Source organism: Leuresthes tenuis, unplaced genomic scaffold, assembly GCF_036924035.1.
Source record: "Leuresthes tenuis unplaced genomic scaffold, fLeuTen1.0.hap1 SCAF_18, whole genome shotgun sequence".
Taxonomy (NCBI): domain Eukaryota; kingdom Metazoa; phylum Chordata; class Actinopteri; order Atheriniformes; family Atherinopsidae; genus Leuresthes; species Leuresthes tenuis.
In genome coordinates this window covers 23,276,325-23,295,385 of record NW_027325372.1, presented here as the reverse complement: position 1 = coordinate 23,295,385, position 19,061 = coordinate 23,276,325, and the positions used below count along the sequence as shown (strand labels likewise).

The 19,061-nt window shown below is 40.2% G+C and overlaps 1 protein-coding gene and 1 pseudogene across 1 annotated transcript in view; one reads left to right on the top strand and one right to left on the bottom strand.

Annotated features, from left to right (window-relative positions):
- Positions 1 to 19,061, bottom strand: part of top2b (DNA topoisomerase II beta) — a 505,727-nt gene that overhangs the window by 11,395 nt on the left and 475,271 nt on the right. The gene's annotated exons all lie outside the window — the stretch shown is intronic.
- LOC140274757 (uncharacterized) lies at positions 6,559 to 8,050 on the top strand (annotated as a pseudogene).

The window sequence follows — 19,061 nt, the reverse complement described above, 5'->3', positions numbered from 1 at the left end:
GAGGTTCTCTAACCTCTTGATAAAGGAATATTCTTTCTTTTCACAGACGCACAAATCTTTTTCTTGAACTGATTATTACTTTGTGGATGCTAAACTCATTTCCAAAGTAACAGCAGTGAATTACCACCCCATTGTTATCTCCGATCACGACCCTCTCTCCCTGGATATTCAGTTTTCCCCACAACCCCGGTATTATGGAGGTTTAATACTTTGCTTTTGTCAGACAATAAATTTATCGACTTCATTTCTGCCTCAATAGATGAATTTAGGACAGACAGACCCAATATCTTGCTCACTGTTGTGGGAATCACTAAAAGCGCACATGAGAGGCCTAATAATGTCTTATTCAGCACATTTGAATAAAATCCGTAAAGCTAAAATACGAGCGCTCTCTATTGATATTAATAATTTGGATGAACAATTAGCTACCTGCTCCTCTCCCAATCTACTCAAACATCGTGTTGAGCTCCAGACCGAATTCGATCTCATTACTACTGCTGATGCTGAGCGCCTTCTTTTACGTTCACGCTCTTCAAATTACGAGCACAGCGATAATGCAAGCTGGCTCCTGGCTCACCAATCTATCCGAGTACACACGTGGACAAAATTGTTGGTACCCCTCAGTTAAAGAAGGAAAACCCACAATTCTCACTGAAAGCACTTGAAACCTACAAAAGTAACAATAAATAAAAATTAATTGAAAATCAAATAATCAAAATCAGCCATTACTTTTGAAATTTTGATTAACATAATTATAAAACCCCCCAAAAACTATTGAAATAGGGCTGGACAAAAATGATGGTACCCATAACTTAATATTTTGTTGCACAACCTTTTGAGGCAATCACTCCATCGCCATTGTAAATGCTAATGGAGAAATCGTTCATCCTGCCATAATGCCTCTTTCTAGCCTCTGCCAACCTGTTGTGAAACCTGCTGTACTTAGGCTAATCAGGTCTAATATTCTGGAAATATGCTTTTATTAAGTTAACAGCAACTACAGGCACTCTAAAATAATCAAACGCTTTCCAAACAAGGCTATGTGATACTAAACCAAAAACATTTGCTAAATCCAGAAATATAACATGCAAGTCTTTTTTCTCAATCTTGGCTGTCTGAATCTGATGCCAAATCATGCTAGTGTGCTCTAAACACCCTGTGAAACTTGATATTCCTGCCTTCTGCACAGTAGTATCTATTAAGCTATTCCTTTCTAAATAACGAGCTAATCTCTGTGCAACTACACTAAAGAAAATCTTCCCCTCTACATTTAGGAGAGAGATCATCCGGAACTGACCCAGGTCCGAGGACTCTTTCTCCTTCGGTATAAGAATGCCTCCTGCCTTACGCCATGCTCTAGGAATAAACTGTTTCTCCCAACCTATTCTTAATTGCCTCCACAAAAACGTTAGGATATCAGATGCACTTTTATAAACCCAGTAGGGGACTCCATTTGGCCCTGGGGCCGACAAAGCCTTTGCACGCCTGACTTATGTTCTCAACCTCTTCCCACCAAAGTGGTCTAACATCTTATGAGCTATCTCTCCTAATGTTGGCATGTCAGGTGGAAGGCCTACTACTCTACACTGCTCAAGATCTGAATATGTATTTCTTAGATATTCTTCCACGTCTGCCTTTGTTGCTTTAAGCTACCCTCCCTTTTCCTGGTTAAACAACCCTTTAACAAACTTGAACGGGTCCCTGTAAAATGCAGTCCTTACATATTCTGTCTTCTTTCTCCTTTTCCTAAGAAATTCAGCCCTTCTGAGTATTGCTAGCCTGCTTCTCAATTTTTCCTACAAAACATTAATTCACTCCCTCTCTTCCTCTGTAGCTCTTTGCCACTGCTTTCTTAAGTTTCTTCTTTCCTTTACCAATTTCTCTGTTTCTCTTTGCCGTCTAGACTTAACTAATTGTACTCTTTCAACCCTTTTTCTGTCTTGCACCCCAAATCTTTCTGCACCATAGGAGTAAATTATATCTCCCATCTTCTCTAGCTTATCGCTTGCATTTCCTCCTAGCCTACTTAATATTAATGACTAATCTTTATTGACTGCCTCTCATTCTTTGTTGCTATTTGCCCTAGGCCACTTAACTCAAGCTTTCTGCTCCAGATTTCTCTCTCTAACTGTCCTATTCACCTCAGTATCAGCTCCATCCCTTCTTAGAACCACCTCCTCCGTAGCTGTGATATTGATATCCTTTGGACTGTGGTTTTCTACCTGCTGTTGGACTTCATCCAACTTATTCTACTGACTTCTTAAAAAGTACTGATCGTTGAGGTAGGCCTGCACGATTAATCATTATAAAATCGCAATCTCGATTCACACATACACATGATGTCATTTCTACACACAGCGATTCTGAAGCTTGTTATATCACAAACTGCATCACAAACAAATGCCCCTATTTTCCTCACAGATTTTTTCAAATGCCTCCAAACGCAGCACTGCCGCTGCCTCCTCCCTCAACCTATGGTAAAGTGTCTTTACAAGTTAGAGTGGAGAAAAGTCTGTAGTGAGGAGGGTTAAATGAATGCCAATGAAAACTCAAGTGGTAGTGGCGAGAGTCACCCACCCAAGCGAACCAAACACGTGCCCAAAAAAGGCTCGCATTCGGCGGTGTGGAAGTATTTTGAAATTAAGTCATAGAATGACAAACAGTGTGAGGTACGTTGTAAAGTGTTTTTCCCTGGTTGCAGCACCACAAGGTAACACCACAAATCTCTTTAATCACCTTAAACATCACCACAAAGTACAGCATGATGAAACCATACAGAGCAAGAAACAAAGACAGACGTCAATAACCGGAACCTTGTACAATGCAACGTCTTACCCACCAAACTCCAGTAGACATAAGGAGATCACAGCAGCTATCACATATCATCTGGCCAAAGATATGGCCCCAATAAACACTGTTCAACATGAGGGATTTCAGAGGATGATAAACACTCTCGGTGCCCTCCTGCAACTACTTTTCAAACGTTGCTCCCCGACATGTACAATAAGCAGCGGGTGGGGGTCGAGGCAGAATTGCGGGAAATTGAACATTTTTCCGCTACGTCTGATTTGTGGTCCAGTTGCACCATGGAGCCATATTTGAGCATGACGGTTAATTCTATAGCCCCTGATTTCACTATCAAAAGCCAGTGCTTACAGGCAGCTTTTTTTCCCTGAAGACCAATCAGGAGAGAACCTAGCACAGAGATTAAAGGATGCCCTCTCATATGGGAGTCTGAAAGAGGATAAACTGACCTGCATCACAACAGACAACGGTCAAAACATAGTAAAGGCCATCTCCCTCAATGACTGGACCAGGCTGCAATGTTTTGGCCATAGACTCCATCTGGCAATAGGTGAGCGTTTTATAAAGTCACAACAAAAAAATAATTAACTGTATTGTGTTTGTATCACAACAATAATAATAATGTTACTTTTGAAAAGTCTAATAATAGTTGATGTTGTACTGAGTCTTTTTTTTTGCGCTTTTTTTGTGCCAGAGAATCATGATCTCAATTCTAAACAAAAAAATCGTGATTCACATTTTTTCCAGAATCGTGCAGCCCTACGATGCGGCCACACTGCCCTTCTTTTACCACACATCTCTTTCTTCCCTGGTGCATTTTAAGGCCTCTAACTGACGTTATTTTCTGCCAGCCACAAGGACAAACCTGGCCTTTATTTCCCTCTAGCCTACCACTTTTATTTTCTCTGGCTACGCTCTCTTTGCTCTGAGAACTATTCTGCCCAGTTCTAGCCCTAGAGAATAGGTCCATGCCTTTATTCTTCACTGAGTCACATCTTTTTTTTTTTCACAGTTAAAGTTACATAAAAGAAAATAGCAAAGATAACAAATAATGTAAAGTGCAGGGAGAGGCAGGAAACCCAAATAGACTTATTTGAAGCCTCCACCTATAGTTCAAATTTCATAATTATAAGGAATAGAAGATTAACATGAGGATTAACAAAGAATATTATAACTACATAAAGTAATAACTAACTGATAATAGAAAAAAACTAAATATAACAGCAACAACAAGTTATAATAACAGTATCAAAAATAGCAATGTAAAACAAAAAATATAAACATGATATAAAAGTTTATATTTCTTAGAATTTCAAAACAGCAGTTAGACTTTTGAACATCTTTTGAAACATTTGATAGAGAAGCAGTCCTTTGCCAGATGGGAAAAGCCATTTCATAATTTAGAACCCCTATATTTGATAGCAAGTTTACCTCTGCACGTAAGAAATTTTGGAGGATGAAGATCTAAAGATTGTCTGGTTGAATAAGAATGGATCTGTGAATTAAATTGAAAGTAAGTCTTAAAATGCACAGGAAAGTTTTCTTGACTTGAATATACCTTGTAAATAAAAACACATATTTGAGAGATATTGATATCATGAATAGTAGGTATCTGGAGTTTCTGAAAAAGAGGTACAGATGAGGCATGTGACTCGGGTTGAGATCGGGATCGGGTTGCCGTCCTAACAAAACGTTTTTGTAGGACTAAAATTCTGTGGAGTGTAGTAGGAAAAGTGCTTGCCTAAACTATATTACATTATGAAAGATATGGATAAATTAAACTATAATAAAGAGTAAGAAGACAATTTGTGGAAACAAGATTACTAATCCTCCTAATTATACCGATAGATTTATGTATCTTTTTGCTAACCCAGTCAAAATGTGCTTTCCAACTCAAACTCTCATCAACAAAAATTCCCAGGAATCTTGTTGTTGAGACTTGAGGCATCTCAACAGACTGAATTGTAACTTTACAAAAATCCTTAGAGTAAGATTTTTTTGCCACAAAAAATTACAGTTTTTTAAATTCAGAGATAACTTATTTAATGTGAAACATGCAGCATATGAAGTTAAACCAACATTAACACTTTTAATCAGAGAATTGAAATTTGAGTGAGAATGAGTGAGTTGTTTCATCTGCAAACATTATTGGAGAAAGAATATTTGAAACATTTGATAAATCATTAACATAAATAAGAAATAATAATGGTCCAAGAATGGACCCCTGTGGGACCCCAGAAAGTAGTGTAGCTTTGTTGGAATAGCATCCATTAATACAAACAAACTGTCTTCTGTTTGAGACATAGTTCTTTAACCATTCAAACGTAGAATCATGAAATCCATATTTATACAGTTTTTTCAGTAAAATATGATGGTTGACTGTATCAAAAGCTTTTGACAAAGTCGATGAATATACTACAGGTAAATTAATTATTTTCTAATGCAGAAGTAACTTTGTCAATCAAATGAAGCAAAGCCATATAAGTGGAATGATTTTTCTGGAAGCCATACTGGTGTTTGTAAAGAATGGAATTAGAATCTAGGTGAGAAAGGATCCTTTGGTATATGTTTTTTTTCTAATATTTTTTAAAAACATGGCAAAATAGATATGGGTCTATAATTATTAAAACAACACGGATCATCCGCTTTAAACAGAGGAATAACTTTGGCAACTTTTAAATCATCTGGTACAACACCTGTTTTCATGGACAAAGAAAAAATGTAAGCCAATGGCTTCAAAATTGACATCTTGACCTGTTTAACAAGAGATGCAGAAATGTTATCATGGCCAGCTGAAGATGTTTTTAGTTAATCAATAATGTCACTTATTTCTTGAACATCAGGAGGCTTATAGGAAGAGATAGAAGGATAATTCCCTGTAATAAAATCCAGTGGATTACCACAACAATCAGGAACTTTACTAGCCAATTCATAACCAATGTTAACAAAAAAATAATTACATTTTTGAGCTATATAAAATTAATTGTTAAGAGAATTGTCACCATCTAAGAACATTGAAGGTAACTCTGGGTGACTCTTTTTTTCTCTATGCAGCAACTGATTTCTAACTTTCCATGTTGTTTTAGTATCATTTGAACACCTCTTAAATTTTTCACAAAATATTTCTTCTTTGCAGATCTAATGGAATGAGTATATTTATTTCTATGAGATTTATAAACACCATAGAAAAGGGATGAAGGAATTGAGACATAATTTCTGTACAGTTTATTATTTTTCCTCAGCAGCTTCAGCAAATCAACTGTAAACAAAGGCTTACTAAAGTCCTGACTGCATTTCCTAGTAGAACTGCCTATTGGAAAACATTCATTAGGACTAAAGTTAATAACTTTCATGAAATTTTTATATGCAAAATGAGCATTATTTTCTTTATATAGATCATTCCATGAAATACAGGCAAGAATATCATTATATTTAGAAATATTTGACTTGCTCATAATTCTTTTGTGCATCCTTTTCTTATTTTGTTTAGTTTTATTAAACAAAATATTATTTATTGATTAAAGAATATTGGAATATAGGAAAATTATCTGACAAGTCTAAATACAAAACCCCAGATTTTCTCCACCTCATAGTCGTGTTCGTTCCAATGTCAGTTGCCATGTAGTCTGCTTACCGGGGCCTAACACCAAAAGCGTCGTGAGCGGCTGTGGTCGCTCACAACGCTCACAACCCGCCGCTTCTGCTTCTTCTGCTGCCGGAAGCGGCATCCATACATCGGTTCCCTCTTTCACCATGGATCGTACTCTTTGTGTTGCATCTGCATATCTGCAATGGAAACGCAGGTCAAGTCGCAGGTCCCGTCGCAGGTCCCGTCGCAGGTCCCGTCGCAGGTCCCGTCGCAGGTCCCGTCGGTCCATTTGGGTCCACGATGTTCTGAGAAACAGGCCTCTCCACGGAGAATTTCACCGGCTGATTCAAGAGCTCCGCTTCGATGAGGTTTGGTTCCAGCGCTATTTTCAACTGGATAAAAGCCAGTTCGATGACCTCCTCACCGAGGTTGGTCCACGGATCAACAGGATGGACACCAACTATCGCCGAGCTATTGGTCCCGCTGAACGCCTGTCTACAGTGAGAATGAAACTGCGCGCACGGACACACACATAGCATGGCCAGATGTCCCGTTTTTATTTTATTCTATTTCCCTAAACTTGTCTGAACAATGATAGCATATAAATTATATTAAAAATAAAGCTACATTTTAGAAAAATAGTAGCTTATGTTCCTGTTTTTTTATTTTAATCAAAGTTTTATTTAAGTTTAACCTAAATGTCTTCACCTTGAATATGTTGTTTGTGTTTGTGTGCACAGTATATGATTATGTGAATGTGTGTGTTTTTAATATAGCCTTATCACTTGTCTTTAACATCTAAATTTCTCATTTAACAGATACCTTGCAACTGGGAATTCTCTCCGCACCATAGCATACAGCTATCGTGTGGGGCATTCCACAGTGTGCAGCATTGTGGCAGAAGTGGCCAGGGCAATATGGAATTGCCTGGTGGAGGAGTACATGCCTGTCCCAACAACAGAAGACTGGAGAGCCATTTCCGCTGACTTCTACCAGCGCTGGAACTTCCCAAACTGTTTGGGATCCATAGATGGGAAGCATGTTGTCATCCAGGCTCCACACAAGTCTGGATCACTGTTCCACAACTACAAGGGGACATTTTCTATTGTCCTCTTGGCAGTTGTGGATGCTAAATACTGCTTTCGTGTGGTAGATGTCGGCAGTTATGGGAGGAGCAGTGATGGAGGGACCCTGGCACACTCCACCTTTGGTCAGGCACTCGTGGATCACACGCTCCAGCTCCCTGCTTCCAGGAGCGGAGCACTTGGGACCACAGCCCCATGTGTTTGTGGCAGATGAAACCTTTCCCCTCCGTAGGGACCTCATGAGGCCTTTTCCAGGAGCCAACCTCCCTCCCAGGAACAGGGTGTTCAATTACAGGCTGTCAAGAGCGAGGATGATCGTGGAAAACACCTTCGGTATCCTGTCTAGTCAGTGGTGCATGTACCGTCGGGTCATTGGTGTGAGCCCTGAAAATGTAGATGCATGTGTGAAGGCAACCTGTATCCTGCACAATTACATCAGGAGAAGCACCAGGACCAGGATCTGAGAAGAGTGGGGAGCAACAATGCTGCACGGGAGGCCATCCGTGTGAGGGAGATATATGCTTCCTACTTCTCAGCTGAGGGTGCAGTGCCTTGGCAACATAGGCTATAGTCACAAAACACATCTACAAAAAAGGTTCTTTTAAGAACCAACCACATTTAACTAAAGAGCATGTTCTTCTCCTGTTGGTGATTTTTTTTTTCTTCATTGTCTCATTCAGAAATAATAGTTTATTTGAATTATTAGCAAACACAAAGTTACATTCAAGCATCATTGTGATGATTAGTAAAAACAACAAATATTTGTGGACAAGAAAATATTTATTAAACATTTTTATATAATAAACAAGGAACAGTCTTTAAACAATTACAATAAAAATAAAACAGAGAATGAAAATTTATGAAAAACTTGGGTTGTCACAGCCTTCTCCACAGCACACATGAGCTGCCTCTCAAAGAGCGAGAGGGAGTCCTCATGTGGCCTCTTTTGTGCCCTTGGCCTCGACCTCTCCCAGGAGGTAGAAGGTGATGGTGTGGGTGTGGATGTGAATGTGGGTGATGGGGCTTCAAGCTCTTCGGGGATCTCAAGGGGCACAGGTTCTAAAATCAGAAAGTCTGAATTGACATCCTCCCCTGTAGTTTCTCCATCTCCCTGGCCCTGGCTGTCACCTGCAGGGAAATTGCTGCTGGTGGCCCTGTCGTCTGAGAAAGCATTTAGAAATGCCATGATTTGGCTATAACGCCATGGCCTGCTGGTGGACACCTCAGCCCCGCTCCTGCACCTCTCCTTCTCTTTCCTCCTCTCCCTCCTGTGAGTGTCCCTCAAACTTTTCCACCTCTTCCTACAATCATCAGCTGGAAACAACATACACAACATCACTCTCTCCCTCTGCATACAACATACACAACATCACTCTCTCCCTCTGCATATAAACACAGCATGTCACCTATTGCTGAAATAGTAAACTAGCCTGTGGTTTGCATTTATTTACATATTGCCATAGTAACCTACAACTCACCAGATACTCCAAGAAGGTCTGCAACCTTCCTCCAAGAATCTGTTTTTTTATGTCTCTGTAGACGAATAGCGTGGAGTCATCTCTGGGAAACCGGACACTGCAATTATGAGCTTCTCCTCCATGATTTTTCTGGCGCCTTTTTTTCCCGCCTTTGGAATCCAGATCGGCCCCAATTGGCTGTCGTCGCCGTCGCGTCACTGCTCATTTGCATAAAGTTGAGCCTTTCTCAACTTTTGATGCTCACAACGCTGACGAAGCTCACGAAGCTCATGAAGCTCACGAAGCCCACAACGCGTCGCTCACAACGCCGGCCGCTCATCGACGCCAGCTTACATTGAAAATGAATGGCAGCTGGCTGCTCACAATGCTTTTGGTGTGAGCCCCCGGTTATGAGTCATCTTCCGCCCCTGGTCTCGCTGACCCTGGGGTATTCTCCTTAATTTGCTTGTAGCTTATGCTGGTTGTAACAAAGCTGCAAGGCCTCGCTACTGCTACCAGCTGTCTTTCCAATCTGTCACATGGTCTTTCCCTTGTTGTCAGCTGCCCTATTCACAGCAGTCACTAGCTAGGCTAGATCTGAATTTAAGGTAAACACAAGAAATTTGTGCTAAAATTTTTTTTTATAAATAATTAAATAAATAAAAAGTGGACCAAACAGTGAATAATTCCCTATAATCCCAACATATTAAAGCATATTAAATTCTAAATGTGCCCTTTGGAGTGTGTGGGAATATGGGTGTGCTGCTAAAATCTAGAGCTATCAAGGCAGGATGTAAAGTCTCTGGTAAGAGGGTGGTTTATATTAGCTATGTGTATGTTAAAATCTTCCAGCAATATTGTGTTTGGTGAGAGAATGGATAGGTGTGTGAGAAAAGTCATTTAGAAACTCGCCATTTGGTTTGGGGGGGGGCGGTAAACAGTTACAATAGTTGTAGGAGCAGGTCCAGGCAGTTGACATACAGTGGATTGGAAGGAGCTGAAGTCAGGGACAAACAGCGGCAAGACTTTCCATGTATCGCAGTAAACTATTGCGAGACCTCCTCCTCGGCCGGACCCGTGCGGTTGACAGATGTAAACAAACCCCGGAGGCCTTGAGTTAGGAAAAGTTGTTGGGCTGTTGCCATGTCTCAGTTAAACAGATAAAATCAAACTTACGGTCACTGAGGAGATCCTGGATGAGATGCCCCTTGCTCATGAGTGAGCGGATGTTTAGCAGACCGAAGTTGACAGTGGTGGTGTCGAACTTGGCAGCTGTGTTAACCGAATGGGCTAGGCTGGTTAGCACGCTATGGTTGGCAACGCGGCTGGTGTTGGGTGAGGAGCGACGGAAGTTGGACCAGATGGACTTGATTTTGTTTGAAGAGTCCACTCGGAAGCTCCGGCGGGACCCCTGGTGGATGTATCTCCAACGGGGCAGGAAAGCTATGTCCGGTTGGAGTACAGTTAGCGGAGGCTCGAGCAGGTGGAAACGTAGTCTCAGGAGCTCAACAGCTGAGTACTGGAGCAATCCTGTCACAGACTGGCGAGCAAGCGACAGGAGAGTCCAGGCAAACACGGACCAGATGTCCTGTCGGACCACATTGTTGGCATGTACTTGGGCAATTTAGGCTTCAAGGTGAGCAAGTCCAGGTGAGGCTCTATAGCTGCAATACCCTGGGGCAGAGCAGGTGAGCTAGCGTTGGTCATACACAGCCACACAGGAGTGACAGTCGAGTCGTTTATTTGTCACGAATAAATAGTGAAAACGTTTTCCCGAGTGAGAATGAATGCACTGGCAAATGTAGGTCATGAGATAGTAAAAGACATAAAAATAAGTTTAAAAGAGCAGCAGTGAGCAGCGGCAGCCAGTCGCGCCAGTATTCACTCATCTGTCATCTTCCAAAGAATGGTAATGATGATAATGCTTACAAGTATTGTAGACTGAAGCGTCTCTGTGCCTGTTGATGCCAGCGGTGAGGGAAACCATTAAGCTGAAGGAAAAGGCCTTTTGGGCTTGGTTGTCCCAGGGTGTCACCTGAAGCAGCTGATAGATACAGAGTGGCTAAAAGGGCTGTAGTGTTGGTGGTTTCTGAACCTAAAACTTGGGTGTGGGAGGAATTCGCCGAGGCCACGGAGAAGGACTTTCGTTTGACTTCAAGGCTGTTCTGGCAAACCATTTGACAACTTAGAAAGGGAAAGCAGGGTCTGTTCCAGGTTGTTCTTTGCCTGTGTGGAGAACTGCGGACCCAAACTGAGGATGTCACCAAGCGGTGGAAGGAGCACTTTGAAGATCCCTTCAATCTGGCCAGCAAGTCCTCCTTTGAAGCGGCAGAGTCTGAGGACTTGGGGGAAGACTCATCCATCACCTTAGCAGAAGTCGCTAGGGTAGTTAAAGAGTGGTAGAGGCAAATCTTGACCACCACCAGTGGACAAGATGACTCTGGACATGGTGAGGCTGTATCGGCTGACATGCCTCTTCAATGTCGCATGGAGGTCTGGGACAATGTTTGTAGAGTGGCAGACTGGGGTAGTGTTTCCCGATTTTAGGAAAAGGGACTGGAGAGTGTGTTCCAACTACAGGGGGATCACACTACTCAGTTTGCTCCTGGGTGTTGGTAAGGAGGCTCCAACCAATTGTTGAACTTCGGATTCAGGAGGAGCAGTGTGGTTTTCGCCCAGGTCGTGAAGCAGTGGACCAGATCTTTACCCTCACAAAGTTACTGAGGAGGTCATGGTAGTTTGACCATCCTGTCTGCATGTGTTTTGGGGACTTGGAAAAGGCTTCTGACCATGTTCTCCAAGGGATTCTATGGGGGGTTGCAGCGGGAGTTAGCAGTACCGGAATTAATTTTGCGAGCTATTTGGTCCCTGTATAACCAAAGCAAGAGCTGTGTCCACATTCTTGTCATCAAGTCTAATGCGTCAACAGTGCGTGTTGGACTCTGGCAGGGCTGTCCCTTGCCACCAACCCTGTTTGTGATTTTCATGGATAGGATCTAGAGGGGTTTTCATGGAGAGGAGAGTGTCTGGTTTGGGAACCTATCATTGTCTAGACAGAGTTAATTCTGGTCCAAAACAATATGTGGTTCGAGCAGTGTCAAAGCCCTGGGGGTAGACTAGAACTTGCTGGAGGGATTATATATTCCTTCTGGCCTAGGAATGCCTTGGGCTACCCCATCCTAAACCCGTTGCCTCCATGACCTGACCTCAGATAAGTGGGACACATTGGTAGAATGGTTGGATGGTTGTAGAGAAAGAGGGTTCAGGTACTAGACTGGCCTACAGTTCTGACTGTTCTGTTCTGTCAGTTCTGTTCCCAACAGAAAATATGTGGAGAATTTTTAAATATAATATGCTATAGGTTTACAAGAAGACTGGTATCATCAATGCCAGAATATCCGTAGTATCTTTAGTCTTGAGATAGATTCTAGGATTTTTTTGGCATCTGTTGCGGAACAGAATGTGAAAATGTATATATATTCATACATTAGATAAAGCTGACAAGGCCACAACAGGCTGGCTTTCAGTCCTCGGAGTTAAAACAAAACACCAAGAAGCTGCTCTCAGATTCTATGCACCATATATGTGGAGCAAACTCCCAGAGAAATGCAGGCCTGCTGCAAGTCTTGAATTTTCACAAGAATTTTGTGTTTATCATTGTATTTGATGGATTGAATTAAACTGACTTTTATTAATACCTTCTACTGCAGTGTACATTCAACTTTTTTCTAATCTTTTCTTTTTATTGTACATTTTGTTTTCATGCATTTATCTTCTCTGTAAAGCACTTTGAAACATCCTGATATTAAATTTTGCTCTAGGAATAAATTTGCCTGTCTCGCTTTACTATCTGTAATGAAGTTAAAAATTAGATTAAAGTCAAAGGTAAGAATTACTGCTATTAATAAGTAAAAAGACAATTGATAACTAAATTTGTCAGATGCAATAAATGCATATATGCATTACTGCATTCACCAAAACACTTTTTTTACACACCATAAGATTATGTTGTGTAGAGAGTGTGCAGTGTTGTTCATCAAGTTGTGCACATTCACTTCCTTACCTTACTTCCTTGTTCAGTTTCTTTGAGTGACTTGCTCTGGTGCTGTACAACATATGCCTACAAATAAGCTTTCACTCTACAAGTCTACTTTGTTCCTTCTTGTAGCATCATTTCCAGCCCAGTCTATTTAGGTGAGCCCCCACGTGCCTGATTATCCTAAAATCCTGAATCATCATCATCATTTGTCTTGCTCACATTCAAGATGGGCTCATTGCTCCCACACCATGCCACATAGTGATCCACTACCTCCCTGTACTCAGGTTCCTATCTACCACAACTCCAGTCATCTGAGTATTTCTGGAGACTATAACTCTGGAGACTCTGTTTAACTGGAGTGTAAAGTGTGAAGAGAGGGTGTGAGTATAGTACACATACATAAAAATATAATTTTCAGTATATCATAAAGTCTGATCTGACTCTTGATCAGTATATGTCTTGTTCTTGGCACATACTGATTACATATTCAAAGTGATGAAGACATGCTGGAGAGTTGAAAGTTAGTTTTTAGTTTTCTGTTTCAGTAAGATTTTTTTTTAAAAACTTACACAATGCGTTTAGTCAGTTGCCAGGTGCAATTCAGAAACTTGGCATTTGTCTCAGCTTTTTCCTAGACTTTTTTTAAAGCTCAAAGCTACGGTTTAAAACATACCAGTGTTTTGTTCCACTGTGTCATTTAGCTGAATAACACAATAACACTGTTGTCAGGTCATAACTGTAGAGATTTGTCCTCTCTCTCACTGTTCATTACTCAGCTATTTAAGTGTGTAATTTTATGAGATTAGACAGTTAGAACACGTACAGTACCCCCAGGCTCTTTGTGTGCCACCTCAAAGCATTACCAGCTGCAATATACAAATATTTCCTTCTCTCTAAAAGTTGGGTAGCAGTACTGATAAACATGGTTTTGAAATGAACATTATACTTCACTGTCTTTCTTCACTGAGACTATAAATACATATAAAACAAGGACTAATTACATAGTTTGTGGTGTGTGGCAAATTTATGATTTTATGCGGTGTTGCTTTGCAAAGCTGTGTTACATAAAACTCAGTCGGCTGCTTCCATCTACTGGTTTCACATAGAAACTGCAACTTTGTGAGCGTTTCTGTTTTAATTTGACAAAAAAATCTGTAATAATTAGTCTCTCTTTATCTTGCACAAGTGTGATATTTGTAATTCAATTTGATAAATACAAAAACATATTTTCAAGGCAAAATGTAGTATTTTTACTATATCCATCCAAGATGAATGTTAAATGTTCATTTCTGTAATCATAAGGTGATTTGTACCATTTCAGTTATATACATAATTATACAGTATAGAATAACAGTATGAATTTATACACTTATGTACATGTTAAAGAAAAAATACTCACTTATTCAGGTCTAAGGTTTTATGTACCAGGCTATTTAAAAGCAAACAAAAAAAACATTGTGGTCCTTAGCAGGTCTTACAATTAGTTAATACAACCTCAACCTAAAAAAACACATGATATATATTATATACATACTTTTTTTTTATTAGAAAGAAGAGTCTTTCTCTTGCAATCTTTCTAAACAAATTTTACTAGCTTTAGTCTTTTTGTAATTGTAGCTTTCATGAACTTTTATGGCTACTTTTTTTTTGGCCAATCTTCCATAAAGCCCAGCTCTATGGAGTGTATGGCTTATTGTGGTCCTATGGACAGATATTCCAGTCTCTGCTGTGGAACTCTGCAACTCCTTCAGGGTTACCTTTGGTCTCTCTGCTGCCTCTCTGATTAATGCCCTTCTTGCCCAGTCTGTGAGTTTTGGTGGGCAGTCCTCTCTTGGCAGGTTTGTTGCGGTACCATGTTCTTTCCATTTGAAGATGATGGCTTTGATGGTGCTCTGGGGGATCATCAAAGATTTGGATATTTCTTTATGACCCAACCCTGGCTTATACTTTTCAACACGTCCCTGACTTGTTTGGAGAGCTCCTTGGTCTTCATGGTGCGATGCCTCTTTTTTAGTGGTGTTGCAGCCTCTGGAGCCTTTCAGAAAAGGTGTGTTTATACTGACAGATCATGTGACACTTATATTGGACAACGCTTTTCACTAATTATTTGATTTCACTAATTATGTGACTTTTGAAGGTAATTGATTGCACCAGAACTTTGTATGGGGGCTTCATAGCAAAGGGGGTGAATACATATGCACATGCCAATTTTTCTATTTTTTAAAAATTCTTTTATATATATATATATATATTCTCATGTCACTTCACCAACTTAGACTATTTCCTGCTGATCCATTACATAAAATAAGATTGAAAAACATTTAAATTACAGGTTGGAATGTAACAAAATACGTAAATAGCCAAGAGGGGTGAAAACTTTTGCAAGGCACTGTACCTTCAAGTGGTGCTTGGTAATGGTTCTCAACTAAATTCTTTGATACTTTTTTCTACCTTTTTGAAGGTCTGTAAACATAAAGAAAAAAATAGATATATCTCGTAGAAAACTTTTTGTAGTCAGTGAAAAAAATCTCTTGACCAAGGCACTCTTTCGATTAAACATTTTTAATTAACTCAAATGTTCTAATTGGGCCCACCTGGGGCCTTTCTGTGTGGAGTTTGCATGTTGTCCCTGTGTATGCGTGGGTACTCTGGCTTCCTCCTTCCGTCCAAAAAAATGCGTGTTAGGTTAATGGTGTTTCTAAAATTGTCCTTAGGAGTGAGTGCGAGCATGTGTGATTGTTTGTCTCTATGTGGCCCTGTGATGGACTGGCGACCTGTCCAGGGTGAACCCTGCCTCTCGCCCAATGACTGCTAGGATAGGCTCCAGCCCCCCCCCCGTGACCCGACTGATGGATTAAGCGGGTATAGAAAATGGATGGATGGGTTCTAATTTGGCTATGAAAGGTGAGTAGCAACACATATCAGAGAATTAAAAGACACCCTTCAATCAAACTATTTTGACAGGTGACCTTTGATCTACATCCGGTTGTTGACATCTGGTCATGTGACCTTTGACATCTAAGGAAGGGGGAGGTTATGGGTAGGGTTAAGATTAAATACAGCTAAGGTCAGGAGGTTGTGAGAAATATATTTGTTGAATGTTTAAATAAGAGAAAGGGTTAGGGTTAATAGGAAAGGTTACATTTTAGAAAGTCCTCCTTTTTGACAGCTTCAAAGACTGGTCCCTGTAAGGTAAAGATGAGAAAATAATTAGATGTGAGGGGGGTATTGTTCGATCCCAGGAGTTGCCAGCACTGCAAGGATTTGGGTGGGGTGGGGGTAACAGATAGTTAATAATGATCACCAGTGTCTAGACAATCATGCATTGTTACCTTTTTCAGTAAGAGACAGGACAATCCATAGGGCTTACATCTGGCATCATCTGACTGGCCAACTTATACTGTGAAGGTAAACGGCCAGGGGCCCCATGAATGCGATAAACTGTGAGGGATGGGGGAGAGCAGACAGTTAATAATGAATATAAGAGTGTCAACAATCCTGCTTCGTTACTGGTTCAGTAACAGAACAGACACCTAGTTTAGGTTTACATCTGGTTATATCAGACTGCCCAACTCATACCGTGAGGCTGAACTGTCAGGGGTCACAAGAATGCACCATACTGTGTGGGGAACAGCCAGGGTCTTTGTCTTAGTTCACAAGTAAACAGATTCAATACATCTGTTTCTAATTGTATGATGGGTGTAGAGTAAGTGTGAAGAATTGTTGTTTAAAAAAAAAATGTTAATACAAATTTTAAGAAAGAAAACAAGAGTTGAAATCCACAGACTTCCATTTAACAATTCTGAGGATATCTCAGAATTAGTCGGCAGTAAGTAAACAGCCTTAATAATGAACATATATGTAAGTATACTTAGATTCCATCATGACACATTTCTAACTGTTATTCTTCTGAACCCGTCGCACAGGAGTTGGAGGTTTTGTTTTACCACAATTGGACTTTGACAAAAGAAATGACCCAATAAAGGAACAACAATTATAGCAACATACAGATTTGATTAGCGATGTGAAGGTAAGCTGTCAGTTAGGGTCACAGAGTTCTGTTTTTACACTTCAACTTTCCTTTCTCTGCATTGTGTGTATTTATCAGCCTCAACATCACAGAGCAGTGTGTGCATCACTGTGTGTGTGTTGGTGGCGAGCGCACTTCCAGTTGCCCTGTTGTGAAACACTGCAGGCATCCCACGGTCTAAGAGACAAGACAAACACAAGAGGGAAATGGTCTCTAATATACCAAACAATAGAGAAACATTCAGTTTAATAAAACACAGAGTTCTCCTACTTTTCCTTTCCTTTTACTTTTTGTAACATCCAGCTAATTATGAGATATTAGTTCATATGAGATAAGGAACATAATAAAATAAAACTCACTGATCTGACAGAATAATGTGATAATTTCATCCTGTTTGTTACAGAAATCAAAGTAATTGTGCAGAAATGTCAAGAAAGATTATTCAAGAAAACCCCTGAATCAGGTTAATATGCGAAGGGGGCTGTTAATGTAATCTCACACCAGCTGAATATCTGCATCTGCACGGGGCAAGAATAACTCAATGAGCTGGCTTTTGTTGCTCCTCATACTTTGTTACTTTGCTGCTAAAAGATTTACTCACCTTCAGTTGACCAGTGTAAAGAACATTTCAGGAACCTTGTTACTGATCCTTATAACTGACTCAACATTCGATTAGCTATATTCAATGTGATCTTCATTGCAATGTATTATTAATCAAGGTGATCACACACAGCCAAAGACAAACAGCTAAGTTTTCAGGACTGCAGACTGTACAGAAAATGTAGAAACCTCCAAACAACATGCAAAGGAATAAACTAAGGTCAAAATAAAGTTTTCTAACAGTGCAACATGTTCCTAAATCAAACAAAACTTAATCAACACCTGAGCACCGAGTTACCCACAAAGTGTCAAGAGACAGATGTTTCTCTGTGATAAGATGATTGAATTAAAGTCAGCAAATAATAAACTTCAGAATTTTTCCACAGCCGGAAAATGATCACCATCACCTACATGAAATCACAGTTTAGTCAGAGAGGCACCATGTACGTTCTCATGAGAACATGGTGCCAGCTATGTGATATGGCAACCACAGATTTAGAAAAACTTATATTTCTCAATATATTTCTCACAACCTCCTGACCTTAGCTGTATTTAATCTTAACCCTACCCATAACCTCCCCCTTCCTTAGATGTCAAAGGTCACATGACCAGATGTCAACAACCGGATGTAGATCAAAGGTCACCTGTCAAAATAGTTTGATCGAAGGGTGTCTTTTAATTCTCTCATATCTTCTAAGCCTTATAAAGAAAAAAATTGAGGATGGTGTTGATACATAATCCAAACGGCAAGCAAGTGTCCATGACCAGCTAATAATTATACTTTACCTACTGTAAAAGTATATAGTTGAATACTTTCCTATGTAATTTAATAAAGTGGCTCATTAGGTAGCAAAATATGATGAGTGATTGTTGAAATTGTACTTAATTGCAGTTTTTAACAACTGCATTTTACAAAAACACATATACACACTATGGTATTTAAGTAAACAATGTGAGTATTTATGCAGCTGCTAGAGTTTTCTCAGATATCAGTCCTACTCTGGCGGAACATGAGATGCTTTCAGTTTGACTGAGCCACCTGCATTCCCTCACTAGGGGGAGTAGTCGTTTTTCATAATGCAGTCACAATAGCCCCCATATCCTTCATAAGACAGGCATTTCAAGGGAACTCCATTGTATTGTGTCATTATCTGTTCTGTTATTGTTTCCTGTGCTGTCCTCAGTTTGACCCCTTCAATAGTTCCCCTGAGCTGTGCTGCAAACCCATATAGATAGTCCTCAGAAGCCTGGTGAGCTTACACCATTGCCTTCCAACAGAGATAAGAAATCATCCTCTGCAGGGCAAATCAGAGGTCATCATCCATATGAAATGAGAGGTGTTGTTCTCAGTAAAAAGCTTTGAACAAATCATCTAACTACAGCATTTGTGCTCATCTGAAAGGTCCACGGGGAGCTCAGAAAAATCTAAAAGGGGCTCCTGACTGAAGGAGATGGA